General features: G+C 43.7%; 1 long non-coding RNA gene across 1 annotated transcript in view; it reads right to left on the minus strand.

The window, feature by feature from the left end:
* Positions 1-13,416: 13,416 nt before the first annotated feature.
* LOC126064918 (uncharacterized) overlaps positions 13,417-17,884 on the minus strand; it is a 46,767-nt gene continuing 42,299 nt past the window's right edge. The window contains exon 3 of the long non-coding RNA XR_007514682.1: positions 13,417-14,091. This is a non-coding gene — a long non-coding RNA (uncharacterized LOC126064918). The remainder of the gene's footprint in view (positions 14,092-17,884) is intronic.

Here is a 17,884-nt window from a genome sequence, read left to right on the forward strand (position 1 = left end):
TCGAGTCAATTCAAACTCACGATGGCCCCATGTGTGCAGAGTGAAACTGCTCCATAGGGTTTTCAAGGCTGTGACATTTCAGAATCAGATCACCAGGCCTGTCTTCTGAAGCACCTCTGGGTGGATTTGAACCACCAGCCTTTCAGCTAATAGTCCAGCGCTTAACCATTTGCACCACCAGGGACTCAGGAGGTGAGCTGAGTTACATGCAGAACACACAGCCCTCTGCAAATGCAAACCTTTAACAGACTAATAGGAATCTACTGAAAAGAAGAAGAAATAATTACCTCCAAGTTCCATCTCAATGCTTTCTGGGCTCATTGCTCTGATTGGCCTGACCTCCTAGGTGTAAGGCATTGTCACGGAAAGCAAGGAGGTGGAGGTTATTCTGGGATTAAAATCCCCATGACTTGAAGCTTTGGGCTTTTGTCAAAGACAAAGGAAAGGGACATACTTAGTGCTTAACCAAAATTGTATTAAACTTCTTTAAAAGCATGAAAACCACGCACCTCAAAATATAATGGCATACTCAGCCATAAAGAGAAATGAAGTTCTGATACATGCTGCAACACAGATCAACCTTGAAAACATTATGCTGAGTTAAGTAAGTCCATCAAAAAGGACAAATATTATATGATCCCACTTATGTGAAATAGGCAAAGTATAGAGACCAAAGCTTCTTGATGCTTACCAGGGCTGAGAGGGAGGAGGGATGAGGCATTTAAGAACTCAAAGGTTGTTAGGAGACCCTCTGCCCCTACACTTTGGAAATGAGGGCTCTAAGTGTTGGAAAAGGAAGTGAAGAAGGGAACTTGCTATAAAACTGTTAAAGAAACTGACGCCAAGAAAGAAGTGACGGTTTGTCCTACAGATGAGGACGTACTTAGTTTTCAGTCTTCCATGGTTCATTGACCCATTTGAATTATGGTGCTGGCAAAGACTATCGAATATACTATGAACTTCCAGAAGAACAAACACATTTGTCTTGGAAGAAGTACAGCCAGTATGTTCCTTAGCAGCGAGGATGGCAAGACTTCATCTCATGTGCTTCGGACAAGTTATCAGGAGGGACCTGTTCCTGGAGAGGGATATCATGCTTGGTAAAGTACAGCATCAGTGAGAAAGACCCTCAATGAGATGGACTGATGCACTGACTGCAACAACGGCCTCCAACAAACCTACTATTGTGAGGATGGCACAGGAGCAGGAAACATTTCATTCTGTTATCCATGGGGTCATTACCAGTCAGAGCTGACTCCATGGCACCTAGCAACACCATGGTGCTAAGGAGCAGTTGGATCCCTGCAACCTGTGGTTAAAATGTAAATTCCATTTTAGCCTTTTGTTTGAACGGCCTCCACCTTCTTTCCTGGGATTAGCTGTAGGGTGCAGTCAGGGGCTAAGAATGAAGAACCACGTGAGAGGATAAGAAGGTATAGAGCTGCTCAGTACCTGGACATCTCCACTGTCATTCCTATAAAGGTGACCCCAGGGCCTGGAGAGGAGGGATTGCTTGTTAAACCAGACCCACATTCTGGCTGTATATAGCAAACTAGCCAGTCAGGCAGATGAATATCTGTAAGTTAATTTTCAGTAAATTTCATAAAGTGAACTTAATCCTCTCAGTTAGTATTTGGGTTGCTTTTAGAGGGTCCTAATTAATGAACATTGAAAACTTCAGGTTGTCAACAATTACATTCTACTTAGACCAAGAAATATGTCCATGGAAGCCACAGTCAAGAAATCAAATGAAGTACTGCATTGGGCAAACCTGCTGCAAAAGACCTCTTTAAAGTTTTAAAAAGCAAAGTTGTCACTTTGATGCCTAAGGTACACCTGACCCAAGCCATGGTCTTCTCAATTGCCTCATGTGCTGTGAAAGCTAGACAATGAAAAAGGAAGAGAGAAGATTTGATGCATTTGAATTCAGTGTTGGCAAAGAATATTGAATTACCCAAGAGTGCCAGAAGAATGAACAATCAGTCTTAGAAGAAATAAAACCAGAATGTTCTTTAGATTGTGAGACTTCAGCTCACTTACTTTGGACACATCATCAGGAAAGACCTATCACTAGAAAAGGATATCATGTTTGGTAAAGTAGGTGGTCAGCAAAAACAAGGGAAACTTTCAATGAGATGGATTGACACGATAGCCCGAACAATGGATGCAAACATACAAATGACCATGAAGATGGCCCAAGACCAGGCAATTTTCGTTCTGTTATAAGTAAGGTCGCCATGAGTTGAAGCCAACTCCCCAGCAATTAACAACAATAACAAACATCTCTAGGTATTGCTAAGGCAAGTGGGCAGCTTGAATATTTGGAGTCAAGATGCTGGTGACCAGAGTTGGCAAACCGAGCAAGCTCTTCCAGGATAGAGCCTAAATAGGGCCTTGTTCACGTGGGACTCTCTTATATATAGCAAGTAGGAAGGGTCCAAGAAAGGTCTTTATAAAAGATTTAGTGCTGTTAATTTTTACATACACAGTGAGATCACCTCTTTCTTAAATGTAGGGACCCTTACTTATTCTGGACGTAATATAAGAGAACAACAGTATTGTTCTATAGTCATGCAATATCTCTTTGGCCTTCACCATTTCTTGAAGGTCCTGCCTAGCTCCATCCTCATCAGACCAAAGGATCTGGAGGGTTGATTCCAGGCCATTCATTTTTTGCAAATCTCCATAGCTTTCCACAAAGCAATGGACAGACAGTAGGAGCTGGACTGAGTAAAATTTCTTCGCTGGGTGATAAAATGTGAAAGGTCCTGGCACACAGTGGGCAATCAGCGACTGTAAGTACAACCTGAGTATTCATCTGCTGATGTAAGTCTTGCATTTTGGGTTACAAAGGACATTTATCCTTTAAGGGATGACCTGGATAAGAAGGGGTAGGCAGGAAGAAGAAAGAGGAAGCTAGACTAATGAGCCCAACCTTGCAATTCTCTCACTAATAAGGAGAGGCCCCATGAGGCAGACAGAGCAGTAGAAAGAGCCTGCCTCAGTGTTTCCGGACAGAAAAGCTTAAATGCCAGTAATAACCCTCTGGGGGCTGACTGTCCCTAGTTTAACTAAGGGAGCCAGGGGAGCATATCCCAGACTTTCCCAAAGTACAGAGGGGACACTTTGGTTTCGAGTTATGGACTTTGAAGCTACAGTCATCAGAGGTTCTATTTAACTCTTTTTGTGGCTTTAGAAACTACTGGCTTCCAATTTAGTTTTCCATAGGGCAGAAGCCATTCTCTTACCCACCTCTTCCTATCAGTGAAATGATCTAAAAAGAAAATGAAGAGAAATTAGGAACTTGAAATAGGCTTAGGTTATAGTAATAGATAAAAGCAGGCAATCACACACTGACAGTGACTGTGTCTGTAAACTTCCTTAGGGTAGCGATAGAAATTCTCACATTCATTTATTCCTCCAGTAGATTTTGTGAAGCACCTTGTTGTGGAATGAATTGTGTCCCCCCAAAATGTGTGTCAACTTGGCCAGGCCATGATTCCCAGTATTGCGTGATTGTCCACCATTTTGCCATCTAATGTAACTTTCCTTTGTGTTATAAATCCTACCTCTATGGTGTTAATGAGGCAGGATTAGAGGCAGTTATGTTAATGAGGCAGGAGTCATCTACAAGATTAGGTTGTATCTTTAGTCAATCTCTTTCGAGCTATAAAAGAGAAAAGAAAGCAGAGGGTCAGGGGGACCGCATACCACCAAGAAAGCAGAGCTAAGAGTGTGCGTCCTTTGGACCCACAGTCCCTGCACTGAAAAGCTCCTAGACCAGGGGAAGATTGATGACAAGGACCTTCCCCCAGAGCTGACAGAAAGTCTTTCCCTGGAGCTGGCACTCTGAATTTGGACTTCCAGCCTCCTAGACTGTGAGAGAATAAATTTCTGTTTGTTAATGCCATTCGCTTGTGGTATTTTTGTTATAGCACAGCTAGATAACTAAGGCACACTTACTATGTGCCTGATTTACAAAGACTTTCTGATTAAAGGTGAAATTAGGAAGGGAACTGGAGGGGGGCAGGGGTGGAAGAAGGAAGGGAATAGGAAAGGAATTGGAAAAGAATGGAAATTTGGGAACATTAAGTATTAGGAGGGTAATCGTCAAGTGGAATACCCTCTTGATGCAAAGGGTTAAAGCGCTTGGCTGCTAACCAAAAGGTTGGAGGTTGGAGTCCACTTAGAGGCACTCAGAAGAAAGGTCTGGTGATCTACTTCCAAAAATCAGCCATTGAAAACCCTGCGGAGCACAGTTCTACTCTTATACACATGGGGTCACTATGAGTCAGAATCAACTCAAAAGCAACTATTTGTTTGTTTGTTTTAATCCAAAGGTTACAAAGCTCACACAGCTCTTTCCTATGTCCCAAGAACCGAGGGCTGTGGTTAAGGCTGTATTGCTCCTGGTGGTTTTGTTATTGCCGAGGGCTTTGTGTAAGCGATCAGTGTGACCCTCAAACCCAGTAAACATGCAACTAGTTTTTTCACCTTTCAAAATGGCTCTCAGAACCTGGATAGGTGATTCTCGGCGCTAACCTTAAATGTATAGGGAAAAGGGCAAGGAATGTAGCCTGGTAAGCCTGACATCATGTTATCCTAGCCAGAGAACCTTGGAAGAGTAACTTAAGCTCTGGTTTTCAGTTTCAACAACTTGCAAATGAGAATAATAATACCTATTTCATCAACACCCATGGAAGCAGCAGTCAAGAAATCAAAAGACACATTGCATTGGGCAAATCTTCTGTGAAAGAACTCTTTAAAGTGTTGAAAAGCAAAGATGTCACCTTGAAGACTAAGGTGCACCTGACCCAAGCCATGGTCTTTTCAGTAGCATCATATGCATGCAAAAGCTGGACAATGAATAAGGAAGACTGAAGAAGAACTGACGCCTTTGAATTGTGGTGTTGGCAAAGAATATTGAATATACCATGGACTGCCAAAAGAACGAACAAATCTGTCTTGGAAGAAGTACAACCCAAATGCTCCTTACAAGCAAGGACGGCGAGACTGCGTCCTACATACTTTGGACATGTTGTCAGGAGGGATCAACCCCTGGAGAAGAACATCAAGCTTGGTAAAGTAGAGGATCAGCGAAAAAGAAGAAGGTCCTCAATGAGATGGATTGACACAGTGGCTGCAACAATGGGCTCAAGCATAGCAATGATTGTGAGCATGATGCAGGACTGGGCAGTGTTTCGTTCTGTAGTACATAGGGTCACTATGAGTCAGAATCGACTCGACAGCACCTAACAACAACAACATCTCATGTGATTGTTGCATTAGGTAATATGATGTATAAAAACGCCTGACACACAGTGTATGTTTAGTTAGGTTAGTTAGGTCTATTCCATTTGTGTCCTTGAATGTTATTCTTGCACTGTTTTTAAAATTAGTGCATGTCATGTAGTTCTTTTCCATTTGTGTTTCTTTAATGTTATCACTGCACTGTTTTTACAATTAGTATATGATGCCAAATAAAGTAAATGGTTTGGAAATAAAGGCATTAGTCTAAACACAGAACAGAAAATGTAGTAAAATAAGGTTCAGCCTGAAACCTCAAAGGTATCTTGGGCTTTGCTTCCTGACTAAAAAGATCAGCTATCAATAGCCATTAGTGATATAAAATTGAATCACTTGCAAAACAATCAGTAAAAGAGTGATAATTTTTCATGCTCACGAAAGATGACCCATTTGGGGCTTCAAAATTAACAGCAAGAAATAGTGTTGTCAATATGACACTAACACGGGTCGTAATTAATCAGATCCCAGCCCCTTTGTCTGCTGGGAAATCTCCCAAGTCTATTCCCAGCACCTTAAAAGATAACGGTTGACCTTGCCTGCTTGCCTAATAATAATTTATAGATGTGTAAACATTTACCACAACAATTACAGGTCGGCCTAATGAAATTCCAGGAGCACAAGTCACGGAAGGCCTGAGTGTGCATCATAAATTCCGAATCAATCCCGCAGACTGGGATCTGCAAATAAATTACAAGTCAAGGCCAACTCCTTCAGAGCAGACCTTTTCCTGGGGAGCAGTGAAGGTAAAGGGTTAGGGGTTTTGTGTTCTGACTCACTAAAAGGCTCTGGACATGTATGGACTGACTACTGAATGCTAACTCTGTGGTAGCCTTCACCTGGAAGTCATTAATCTTTGTGAGCCTCTATTTCCTCATCTGTATAATTGGGGTCCACAACCCATCAGTCAGTCAGTCTGTCATACAATGGTCGTTTGTGTGTTGCTGTGATGCTAGAAGCTATGCTACCAGTATTTCAAATATCAACAGGGTTACCCCAAAAATTAGTCAATGAAAACCTAATGGATCACAACAGAACATTGTCCATTGGATACATCATCAAGAGAGGAGGACATCATGTTTGGTAAAGCAGAGGGCCAACGAAGGTAAGAGAGATCCTCAGTGAAATGAACTGGCTCAATAGCCACAACAATGGACTTGAACATGCTGGCAATCATACGGATGACACAGGACACAGGCAACATTTCATTGTATATAAGGTCACCATGAGTCAGGGCTTCCTTGCACAGACAGTAGTTCTGAGTATGACAAATCACTTCAGTCATTCACTTTATAAGTACTTATCAATTATCTTCTATATTCTAGAAATTTGGTGTTTAACACAGTAGCTGGCACTTGGCAGACACGAAATAAATGGTAGGTATGATAAAATTTTTCCTTTTTTTATGATAAAAAAAACCCAGTGCCATCTAGTCGATTCTGACTTATCATTAATAATAATAACTATCATCACGATTGTTGGAAATGTAGTCCTTAGGAATTTTATTATGACTGTGGCAAGTTTATTCCCTTGGAAGTTAGAGGACTAAAGGAGAAATACAATACTGGGAAGAGATAGTAAGCTCCTGGTTCCTCTCCCAAGCCCCCAGAAGACTGCTGTTGGGTTTTAAACAAGGAAAAAATGAAGGACCCTTCCTCCTTGCTTCACACAAACAGAATTGTTAAGGGGAAGAGAGTGGCATGCACCAAGGGCCACTCCCAGGCCAGGTCCTTTGCCAGGGATGCCATAAGCCACCTCATTTACTCCTCACAGTAAGCCTATCGACTCTACTATTATCCACATTGAACCTTCAAGGTCACTGCAGTTCCAAGGGGTTAAACCCAAAGAGGTATAAATAAGTGCAAAAGGTCTTTTATTATGGACTAATGATTTGGGGGAAATTGTGAGGACAAATGACTCCCAAAGACTAATGGCAAATCCCAAGGAGTCTGTGACTCTGGGATATGGATTCCTAGTGAGTATGAAGACCCAGACTAGATCTGTGAGAAAACATTTACCCAGCCCAGGTAAGAACATCTTCATTCAGAGAACAGGAAAGGGCCAGCCACCTGTACCTCCACTAGGAGGCCCCTCCGATGGCCGGACAGAGACCTGAGACACAAAGGTCCCACCTGCATGGTTCTCCCTCCAGCAGCGCATGACGAAGTCATCCTAAACCCAGAATGGGAATATTCAGGAAACTGCTCTGTCTCACTCTCATGGCTGCTGCAATTGTTGTCTGCTTTTAGCAAACCTGATCCAATTGAAAAAAGAAATGCAAATACAAGTACCCTGAGTGCCACACAGGCAAAACTTTTCCTCTAATTAATCCTAAATGTGGCTATTCAGTGTGTGTACTTGTTTTTTCCTGAACTATAAACCCCATTTGTGAAGAAAGATTTGTTTCAGCAGATTGCTTGGCCACAAATCTCATCTCTGGTTTCTTTTTTTTTTTTTTTTCCTTCCCTTGTCCTTCCTTAAAAAAAAAAAAAAAAGTTCAGAGCTTTGATTTTTATTAGTATTTTGGAGGAAGAGAATCCATGCTTTGTTCAGTTGACCTCTTTCCTGAGTAAACCATGCCCCGATTCAAGTCACCTAGATTTGGGGGTGCTTTAAAGGAAGTGTCCTCGTTATAACCAGTTGCCTCGGAGTCTATTCCAATTCATGGTAGCCCCATGTGTGCTGGAGTAGAACTGTGCTCCATATAGCTCTCAGTAATTGATTTTTCAGAAGTAGATCACCAGCCCTTTCTTCCAAGACACCTCGGGGTGGACTTGAACCTTCAACCTTCCCGTTAGCAACTGAGTGCTTTAACCATTTGCATCCCCACATGTAGTCCAATGGTGATGAGCCAAGCTCATGAGACAGATCTCCAGAAATGGAATTCCAGCTACTTGCTAGTTGTGTGATCATTGATGAGCTGCTAACCTCTCTGTGTTCCAGTCACTCCTGTATTGTCAGAATTGTGAGCATGTGAAGTAAATATTTACACAAAGTACTTAACACAGTGCCTGACACATATTAAGCCCCCAATAAACGTGGGCTATTAGCTTCGTCCTCTGAGAAGATGAAGGGGCAGCTCACATGGTCTCCTCTGCGGTGTGTTAAGATCTTCTCCTAGGCTGCTAACATTGGCTCTATGTTGCCTCAACCTATTTATACCAAAACCGGGTGAGGGGTCGGGGGGATGAGGACATCCCATGTACCAAGCACCCTGTTATGGCTTTTACCAGCATCATCTCATTGCAGCTCCCTGAGGAAGGCACTGTGTGATCCCATTTACAGATGAGGCACAACTGTGTCACGCCCACTCTATGGAGGAGGCACAGAGAGGTGACACAGGTCCAGGGCATGAGCCGTACAGCCTTGGGCTCTACAGGTCCTCCCTGTGCTGTTGCTTTCCACAGCCCTCCTCCCCACCGTCCTCTTGGGCCTGCGTCATGCAGAATGCTAATGCTCCTTGGGAAATGAAATGATTCCCACTCAAGTAGAATGAGTTCCAAAGAAACCTCTGGGGACAGGAAAAGAGAGTCCTGGGAGGCCGCTCTCATTCCTCCAGGGTAGAGGGAGACCGATCCCTGCATCAGGCATCTGCCTCCCTCACTAGATTGCCAGCTACTTAGCAGCAGGGGCCATGTTTTATCCTCAGAGTCCGACACGTAGTAGGTAAACAGCCAATGTTTGTTATGTATTGAGAACTCACGCACCCACAAATAAATAAATAAAGCAATGCTCTGCAAAGGTCCTCTGCCTTCTGGGACCTGGGTCCACCGACTGGGGACGCATTTCCGGACTGGGGCTAGGGCGAAGGGGGGCTCTCCCATCACACATCTTCCACCAACCCAGAGGAAGGCAGTCCTTCTACATCCGCAGGGTCTCTCAGCCGAAAAGCCTGCTTCACAGACCGAAGCAGTTACCGTGAGCACGGTAACGATTTCCCTGTGGTTTAGGGGAGAGACGCAGTTTTACTTCAGTCTGCAGTTCACAGCGCTACGTTTCTTTTGTTACAACTTTTTTCTTTTTTAAAAGAAAACTTCTTTTTTAAAATTTTTTTTATTTTAAACTCCCAAATTAGGAAATCACCAAGGGGATCCAAGTGAGTGGTATGAAGAGTGGTGTCTTCTTAAGCACTGAAACTCGGGGCCTGTACCGTGGACATTGGAGCAGAGAAACAGGCTAACCCAGAGGGTGAGCGTCCAGCCTCTGAGTCCAAGGATCTCCGGGCAGGGTTGCCATGGCGACGGGACTGTCACAGGCCCTGGGCCTTGCTGGGTAAGCAGGAATGGATGGCCTACAGGATCCCTCTTTTCATTTGAAATTACCACTAATTTGCAATTAGTTGGAGGAAAATTGCAGATGGAGGAAAAGGAATTGCTCCTTTCAGCAAACAACCACCACCGCTGAAAATTGACTTTTCTCTGGAGTCATGGCGGAGGGCAAAGAAAACATGTCCCTATAATGAACAGAGGCTTTGGAGCTGGACCGAAGGATTGACTCCTGGTTCTCCCACCTCCTGGCTGTGTGACCTTGGGGGAAGTCTCTTAACCTCTCTGGGTTTACTTTCTTCAGCTATAAAACATAGATTAAAAAAGAAAAAAGGATTAATGGGAGAGTTAAGTAAAATAATGCATAGTAAGTGCCCCGTTAATGGCGGCCATTGTTATTATTATTATTAGAGGTTTTCCTTCTCTCACAAAGCACTCTGTCCTTCTCTTGTCCAGAATAAATCCTTTTTTTAATCCAATTCATTAATTCCACTGATATTTACTAGGCACCTCTGTGTCCCAGGTGTCTTCTAGAAAGTGCAGTTCATCACATCAGAGGCCCATGAGCAGCCATTAGTCAGAATTAAGTCCTACCTACAACCCTCCAGGGCCCTTTCATTCCCCACCTTCTCTTGGATGCCTTCCAGGCCCATCAGTCCCCTCTCCTCTGCATTCCTGATGTCAATTGCATGTCAAGACCCTATCCTGGCACTTGGGGCAAGATGTCCCATGCTCCCTTTAGGAGCTGGAAAGAGCCGAGGAGCTGAGGCTCATAGGTTGATAGGGCAAGGTACCACCAAATCCAATAACTATGGGGGAAAGTAGAGTCAGGGCTTAGGTAATTCCAGGAGTTCCTGGGCTCTGGGACCTTCCAAAACAGGGACTGGGCCCAGTTTGCCTCTGTGGTTCCATCCCCAGTACCATCAGGCAGAGTAGGCACCTGATAACCAACTGTTTGGCGAAAACGTGCTGGAACAGAAAGCTGTGCCTGCCCTTAAACGGTTTGCTCTGCCCAGAGGACATTTCCCCCCCTTGCCACGCTGGGAAACACCAATTCTTTCAGCCTTTAAATCTGAATTCCCAGAGTATATGGGAAAGAGTCTCTCTCTCTCTTCCATATACCCAAACCAACCGTAAACCAAGACAAGGAGCCCAGGTCCAGTCCCGAAGAGAGAGGTGATGGAGGTTTGTCAAACAAGACCCTGTTATCCCTCATCCATGAGGCAGTGTAGCATTGTGGCCAGCAGCACGGACTCAGCATACATCCTACCTCCCGCTAACGGTGTAAGCTTGAACAAGTTGCTTCTTGAAGCTGTAGTTCAGTCATTTGCAAAAATGAGTAATGATGGTCCTATACTTCTAGGGTGCATCACTGATACCCAATCCTGAATTGCCAAACCTGGAGTAAAAGCAGTTCTCTTTCAAGAACCTGGGCACAAACCACTAAGTGCAGAAAGAGCTTGATAAGGATGGGAGTGGAGAACTACAAGCCCCCTGGCCTGCACTAGTCTGATGGTAAACCGGAAGGAAACCAAGATCATCATTCTATACACAAAGAAGTTGGCATCCAGAACAGTGCTTGCTGGTGGTATTTACAGCTCACCATCTTGCCATTAGAGAGGGTGATGTTGACTAATGAAGAATTATCCACCCACACTGTAAACCACAAGTAATTATGAATTCCATTACCCAGCATCTTGGCCAAGATGCCTCCTGGCTTACCCTCCAACAAGAGGAGTTCCACTCAAAGAACAGAGGTACCTGGAAAGAGAGCAGTAATTGGGATGAAACACTGGACAATTAAGTCCTTCACCAGACCCAGGCTGTGCTTCTACCATGATACTTACTCCTTCTCTGAGGTATTGAGAGTAGCAGGGGGGAAGATGATAGAAGGGACCAGAAATATGGCATTCAAACCCAAACTCTTCCACTTAGTTGTGAGACCCTGCAGAAGTGATCTAATCTCTTGAGCTCCATTTGCTGCATCTATCAAATGGGAATTTTATTATTCTAAGGAGATAAATATATGTGAAGGTAACCTGGATGATGCTTTATCATCATGCCCATAACAGCAGCAATGTTTTTTGAACACTAGGTCTACAAATCATGGAGATTTACCATGCTTTTTTTTTTTTTAATTGTGCTTTAGGTGAAAGTTTACAGGGCAAATTAGTTTTTCGTTAAACAATTAATACACATATTGTTTTGTGCCATTGGTTGCCAATCCCACGATGAGTCAACACTCTCCTGTTCTTGACTTCTGGTTCCCCATTTCCATTCATCCAGTTTTCCTGTCCCTTCCTGCCTTCTCGTCTTTGCTTTTGGGCCGGTGTGCCCATTTAGTCTCGTATACATGGTTAATTACATGTGTTATTGTTTATTTTATAGGCCTGTCTAATCTTTGGCTGAAAGGTGAGCTTCAGGAGTGACTTCAGTACTGAGTTAAAAGGCTGTCTGTGGGCCGTACTCTCAGGGTTTCTCCAGTCTCTAACAGACCAGTAACTCTGGTCTTTTTTTGTGAGTTTGAATTTTGTTCTGTTTTTCTCCTGCTCTGTTTGGGACCTTCTATTGTGATCCCTGTCAGTGCATTATTTTATTTTAATTCACAAAGTAATTGACAAAGGTATTCTTATTATGCCTCACTCGACAGGTGGGGTAATTGAAGCTCAGGATTAAGTGACTAGGCCTGACTCCTAACCCCCATTTCATACTGCCTCTACTAATCTAGACCCCCCACCAAATACAAGGAAACTCAAGGGGCTTTGGGACTGCATTTCATAGTAGTAATTTAATAGCATCACACGTTAGTTACTACAAGCCCTAGTTTAGTTTTAATTTTCTTTTAATAAGGAGCACAGGGTATAGGGCATGCAAAGGAGTATTTTGCATCTGTGGTGCCAATGTGTGAGCAATCTCTGATTAACACTGGGTGTTCGGCGAATGTTGACTCTTGTAAATAATTCAACTGCCGCTAGAACACTTTCCTCACTGCCTCTCATCATTGAACATCGACTATTATTGACACTTCTGTCCCGGCATGACTTTTCCAAGGTCAAACAACCACTGTGCAAAAGGGTTGGCCCTGGAAATGTGTCTTTTCACTCACAGCTCATGTGCAAACCTTCACCATCACCCATCGGCCCAGTCTGCTGATGAGGACTCCAGCTTCACCGGACAGCATGGTTCATGACCAAGACATGGTCTTGAAGACTCAACTATTGGTTACAGTAGAACTCTCAACTATGCACTTGTTCAAGCTTTAATTCAACAAACTTGCAGCTATTAAATGCCTACCACAACCTTGGTCCTCTATGCCAGCTGAGCTGCGGAATAAATTAGTGAGCAGATATCAGTGGAATCCTGAATGCCAACCATCCCCACCCTCCTTATCAAATTGAAATCTTCAGCATGAGGTCTCCACATGCTTTTAGATGCTTATTGACTATTTGTATATATTCTTTGGAGAGATAGCTATCCATTTTTAATTGGGTTGTCTTTTTGTTATTTGGTTGTAATAATTGTCATATATTCTAGATAAAGGTCCTTTATGAGATATATGATTTGAAATTATTTTCTCCCTTCTGTGGGTTGTTCTGTTTTCACTTTTTTTTTTGATGGTGTCCATTGAGGCACAGAAGTTTCTAATTTCAACAGTGTTCAGTTTATATAATTTTTTTTTCATTGCTTGTGTTTTTGACGTCATATCTAAGAAAGCACTGAATAACCCAAGGTCACAAAGATTTATAAAAAGAAAAATCTTTTTTTTTCTTTCTTATTTCTAAAAGTTTTATAATTTTAGCTCTTACATTTAGATCTTTGATCTATTTTGAGTTAATTTTGTATATGGTGTGAGGTAGGGGTTCAACTTCATTCTTTTACAGGCAGATATAGAGTTGTCCCAGTATCATTTCTTGAAAAGATTATTCTTTCCTCATTGAATGGTCTTGGTACCACCCTGGGTCTCAGTTTCCCCTTCTGTACAAGATAAGGGGTGGAACCAGAGATGCCGGCGGTTCTTCCAAAGCTGTCATTTAGAGCTATGAGTACTCCTTTCGGCAGGGGGAGAAAAAGGAAGGTATTGAGGATTTCTCTTCCCTCCCTTGCACTCAAGCTGGCTTTTTTGTGTGTGGCTGTCCACTCCGGCCTTTGTGGCACCTCCATTAAAACTCAGAAGAACCCACCAGTAAGGGTTTAAGGCACACATAGGAATGGTGGCTGACACCTGTTGCAGGGTTTCCCAGCATTGTCACTGATGCATTAGTTCATTTTCACCTCCAACAGGCACGGCCCACTGACGTCCACCTCCCAGAGGAGGAGCTCACCAAAAAAAAAAGCTGCGGTCAAATCACTCATCCACAGCCTCCCCTTTTCCTGTGGTCCACGGTCCAGCATCCCCTGAGGCAGGAGACTAAGAGATACTTGTCTTTCTTCCTTCTTGCCAAGACACTCACTCCAGGGCAGTGGCATTTCATTTTCCACCATGGCTCACAGACAGTTCCACCACGCTCCAGACCCTGGAGACCTGTGGAAGCAATGAAAAAGGTGTCAGCTGGCTGCTCCGGCCGTGAGAGCCATTTCTGCCACCCGAGTCCTCAACAGGGAACACGCCTGGCTTCCTAACACCCTCCCGAGGCTGTTTGTTGTTGGTGTTATTTCTCTCCCCCCTCTTGCTTCCCTGTCTCCCTTTCCAGAATATCTGTCTTTACCACTCACTCTCCGGAGACATTTGTCTGCTGGGAAAATAGCAGCTGACAGCAAAGGTCACCGCAACCAGCTCTGACTTGCCGCATACAAATGTGCCTTTTAGCTGTAGGTCCCGCGAAGAAGGACCAGGTCCTATTATTGATAAATCCTTGAAAAGACTCTAATGTATCTTCATTTCAGGGAAAACAACTGCCTTCAAGGTTGTACCGAGAAAATAAAGCAGGCAGCCTGGTGACGGATTCAAGAAGTTGGCATTTTCCCGAAGATTAAAAGACAATAACACTTCTATTAGGATCACTCCGCCACGCTGTATTGATCTCATCAGGGAAGCCACTGCAGGTCTAATATGAACAGAGCGCGTTCTGGAATTAATCACGGGGGGTTTATTACGGTTCATAGGGCGTTTCGTTCAAGCCGCATCTTTTGCAATATTTATGGCCGCGCTCCCTGGCCGTTATTAAGTGCAAGTGGGCCGCATGGAGCTGGGCCTGCTGGGTTAGAACACAAAGTCATTCTTCAAAAGTAAATCTTATCTAAGCTGCACGCACAAAGCCAATTATGTTTTGATTTACATTTTAGTTCTGTGGCAGAGGCCCCATGCTGGAGGGGGAGGGGGCAGAGAGCAAGATCCAGAAGGACCGGGTTCACACCTGACCCCCGGTCTCCAACTGGAGGTGACACCTTTTCGCTGAGCCTCAGCTTCCAGATCTGTAAAATGGGAGTGATAGGAACTATCTCCCAGGTCAGCATGAGAGTTAAAGAAGACAGCTTGGGCAGAGTCTCTCACATAAAACCCGGTACAGAATAAACTCAAAAATACGTGCTGCTCTTCTTAGTAACAGTAATGTTATTAACATTATTAGTATTTCTTCTTCTATTGGAGAACATTTTTTTGTTGTTAGCTGCCATTGAGTTGGCACCCAATTCATGGTGACCCCATGCACAACCGAATGAAACACTTTCTTAAGCCATACCCATGAGTGGTTGTGGACTGAACCATTGTGGTCCATAGGGATTTCATTGGCTGATTTCCTGAAGCAGATCACCAGGCCTTTCTACCTTGTCTTACTTGGTCTGGAAGCCCCACCAAAGTGTGTTCAGATTATAGCAAATCACAAGCCTCTAATGACAGATGGGTGGCGGCTGCATGAGGTGCATTGGCCGGGACCTGACTGGAGAGAACAACCTAAGCATAAAATCCAATGAGCACAGGCTAGACTCTTTTTTTTTTTAATCCAAAACTTAAACACATGAGTACATTTTATGACCCACGGAAACCAGCTGGTATCTCACCAGTTTCCACCTCCTCCCCTTCTCTTACAGATGAGGGCTGCTTATATTTACTCCGTAATGTGGTTTGGGCCATCAGCTTTTGGACAAAGACTGTATCATAAATCTCACTGGGTTGTTAAAAAAATTGAATAAGGTAAAGCTGGCAAGGGCTTAGCCCAGGTCCTCACACAGAGTAAGTACTCAATCACTCAAGCTTTTGTTATCAGCAGAAAGAAGAAGAGGAGCAAATAGTAGTCACACTGCTAGTAATTGTAATAGTAGAATTACTAATCATAGTAGTAATGCTAGTAATTCTGGTGGTTATACCAGTAATCACAGTCGTAGCAGTAGTAGCAATAGGAGTAGCAAGTAGCAAGTTACCACTAGTAGTAATGGTAATAGTAGTAGTACTAGTACTAGTGGTAGTAATAGGAATAATACTGGTGTTAGTGGTAATCAGAGTATCCCAGTCATTGAGCCTCCCTGGCCACAGGGAAAGGGCTTGAGACAGGAAGAGGGCCTAGGGCAAGGCAGGCACAGGCAGAGGTAGGGACGGGGTCAAACAGCTAGGACAGAGAGAGCTGGGGTAAAAGGCAAGTGAGCAGGGTGGAGGGAAATGCTGAGCCAATAGCTGGGACAGGGACAGAACTCCTGACTAGAGTGTGTGTCCCCTTTGCATCAAGACAGGGTGTGAAGGCCAGGAGCAGACGAGCTTGGTCTGTGGTGGCCACCAGCACTGCTTCCTGGAAAAAATAAGGGGACAGAAGAGAATAAAGAGTGAGAGCAAGAGAAGGCACACAGGGTGAGAGTGGGAAAGAAGGGAGCAGGAGACAGGGTGGGCGAGAGGGAGAGATATACAGCCTATTGGAACATCAACGTTGGGAGCACTTTCATAAACTTTGTTTATTGAATACAGTCATCTTTTCCATAAAATAGATTTGCATGTCCCTCCACCTTCAGTCTCCTGGCTTTGCGACCTGATAAACACAGTGGTCGGTGTTGCCACCACAATACCCACCTCGTGAATCCACAGGTTCCAGTGGTTTCGTGAGGGCCCAGGTAGCACTTCCAGGAAGATCTGTGTCTGGAAGCCTTGGCTGCTTCCCAAGGAACCCTCCCTGCCCCGAACAGGCCCTCCGTGCAGACCCCAGAAATAGATGCGAATGTCTGAGGAAGAGAATGCTGGTCACGTGTTCGTTTCTTAGCTGCAAAAACCTACCACTTCAGGAAGTGGCATAAATATAGCATTACGGATTTTGAAGAAACTCGCAGAATCACGTCACTTAAACCCTAAAATACCAGCTTCTATCCTTTCATCCGAGAGCGGAAGCGGCTGGCGGAGGGCTCAGAGACCAGAAGGCTTTCCAACATATAATTTTAAGTGCACCAGGAGCTACCACTAAAATCCAGTCCATTTTCTATTATGCTGAGTCCAGAACCTAATTTTCAGGGATTTATAAAGCAACAGTAAATGTAAATTTTGATTTACAGTCTTTCTTCTTGGCTCAGCTTGAGCATGCTCTTACTAAAGCTGTAGCTCCCAACCTTCCCCATTAAACACTGACACACACTTTAAATTGAGTGTACTTGTATATGTATATGTGGACTTCTGGGTGATGCAAATGGTTAACACATTCAGCTGCAAATCAAAAAGATAGAGGTACAAATCCACCCAGAAGCAATCCAGAAGAAAAGCCTGGAGATCTACTTCCTGGAAAAAAAAAAAAAATCAACCATTGAAAATCCTACGGAGCACAGTTCTACTCTGACACACATGAGGTTGCCATGAGTTGGAATCAACTTAATGACAACTGGTTTGGTTTTTGGTGGCGCGGCGGTTAAAGCGATCGGCTGCTAACCAAAAGGTCAGCAGGTGGAAACCGCCAACAGCTCTGCAGAAAAAAGATGTGGCAGTCTCTTTCTGTAGAGACTTACAGCCTTGGAAACCCTGTGGGGATGCTATGAGTCAGAATCAATTCAATGGCAATGGGTGTATGTATATGTGGTACATGTACGTGCACACATACGCACATATAAATGAAATAACAGGCACTCCATCTGCAAACTCTTGTTGGGTTGAGTCTGAACTATGCAGATTGTGAGCAAGAAGGGAATGCAAGTCTGACTAATTGACTGTTTTGATTTATGAATTTGCCCAGGGAAAACAACAAAAAAAATTAATTCATAAAGGTTAAAGATAAGACCCAAAAGGAGAAATGGAAACTACCAATCAACCTGAGAAAAATTGCTCAATCTCTTGGATAATTAAAGAAATAAGGCTGAACCAATAATGGAATGCCATCATGCTTTGTCCTTTAATTTGGCCAAGACTAATAAAA

This window comes from Elephas maximus, chromosome 21, assembly GCF_024166365.1.
Source record: "Elephas maximus indicus isolate mEleMax1 chromosome 21, mEleMax1 primary haplotype, whole genome shotgun sequence".
Lineage (NCBI taxonomy): Eukaryota > Metazoa > Chordata > Mammalia > Proboscidea > Elephantidae > Elephas > Elephas maximus.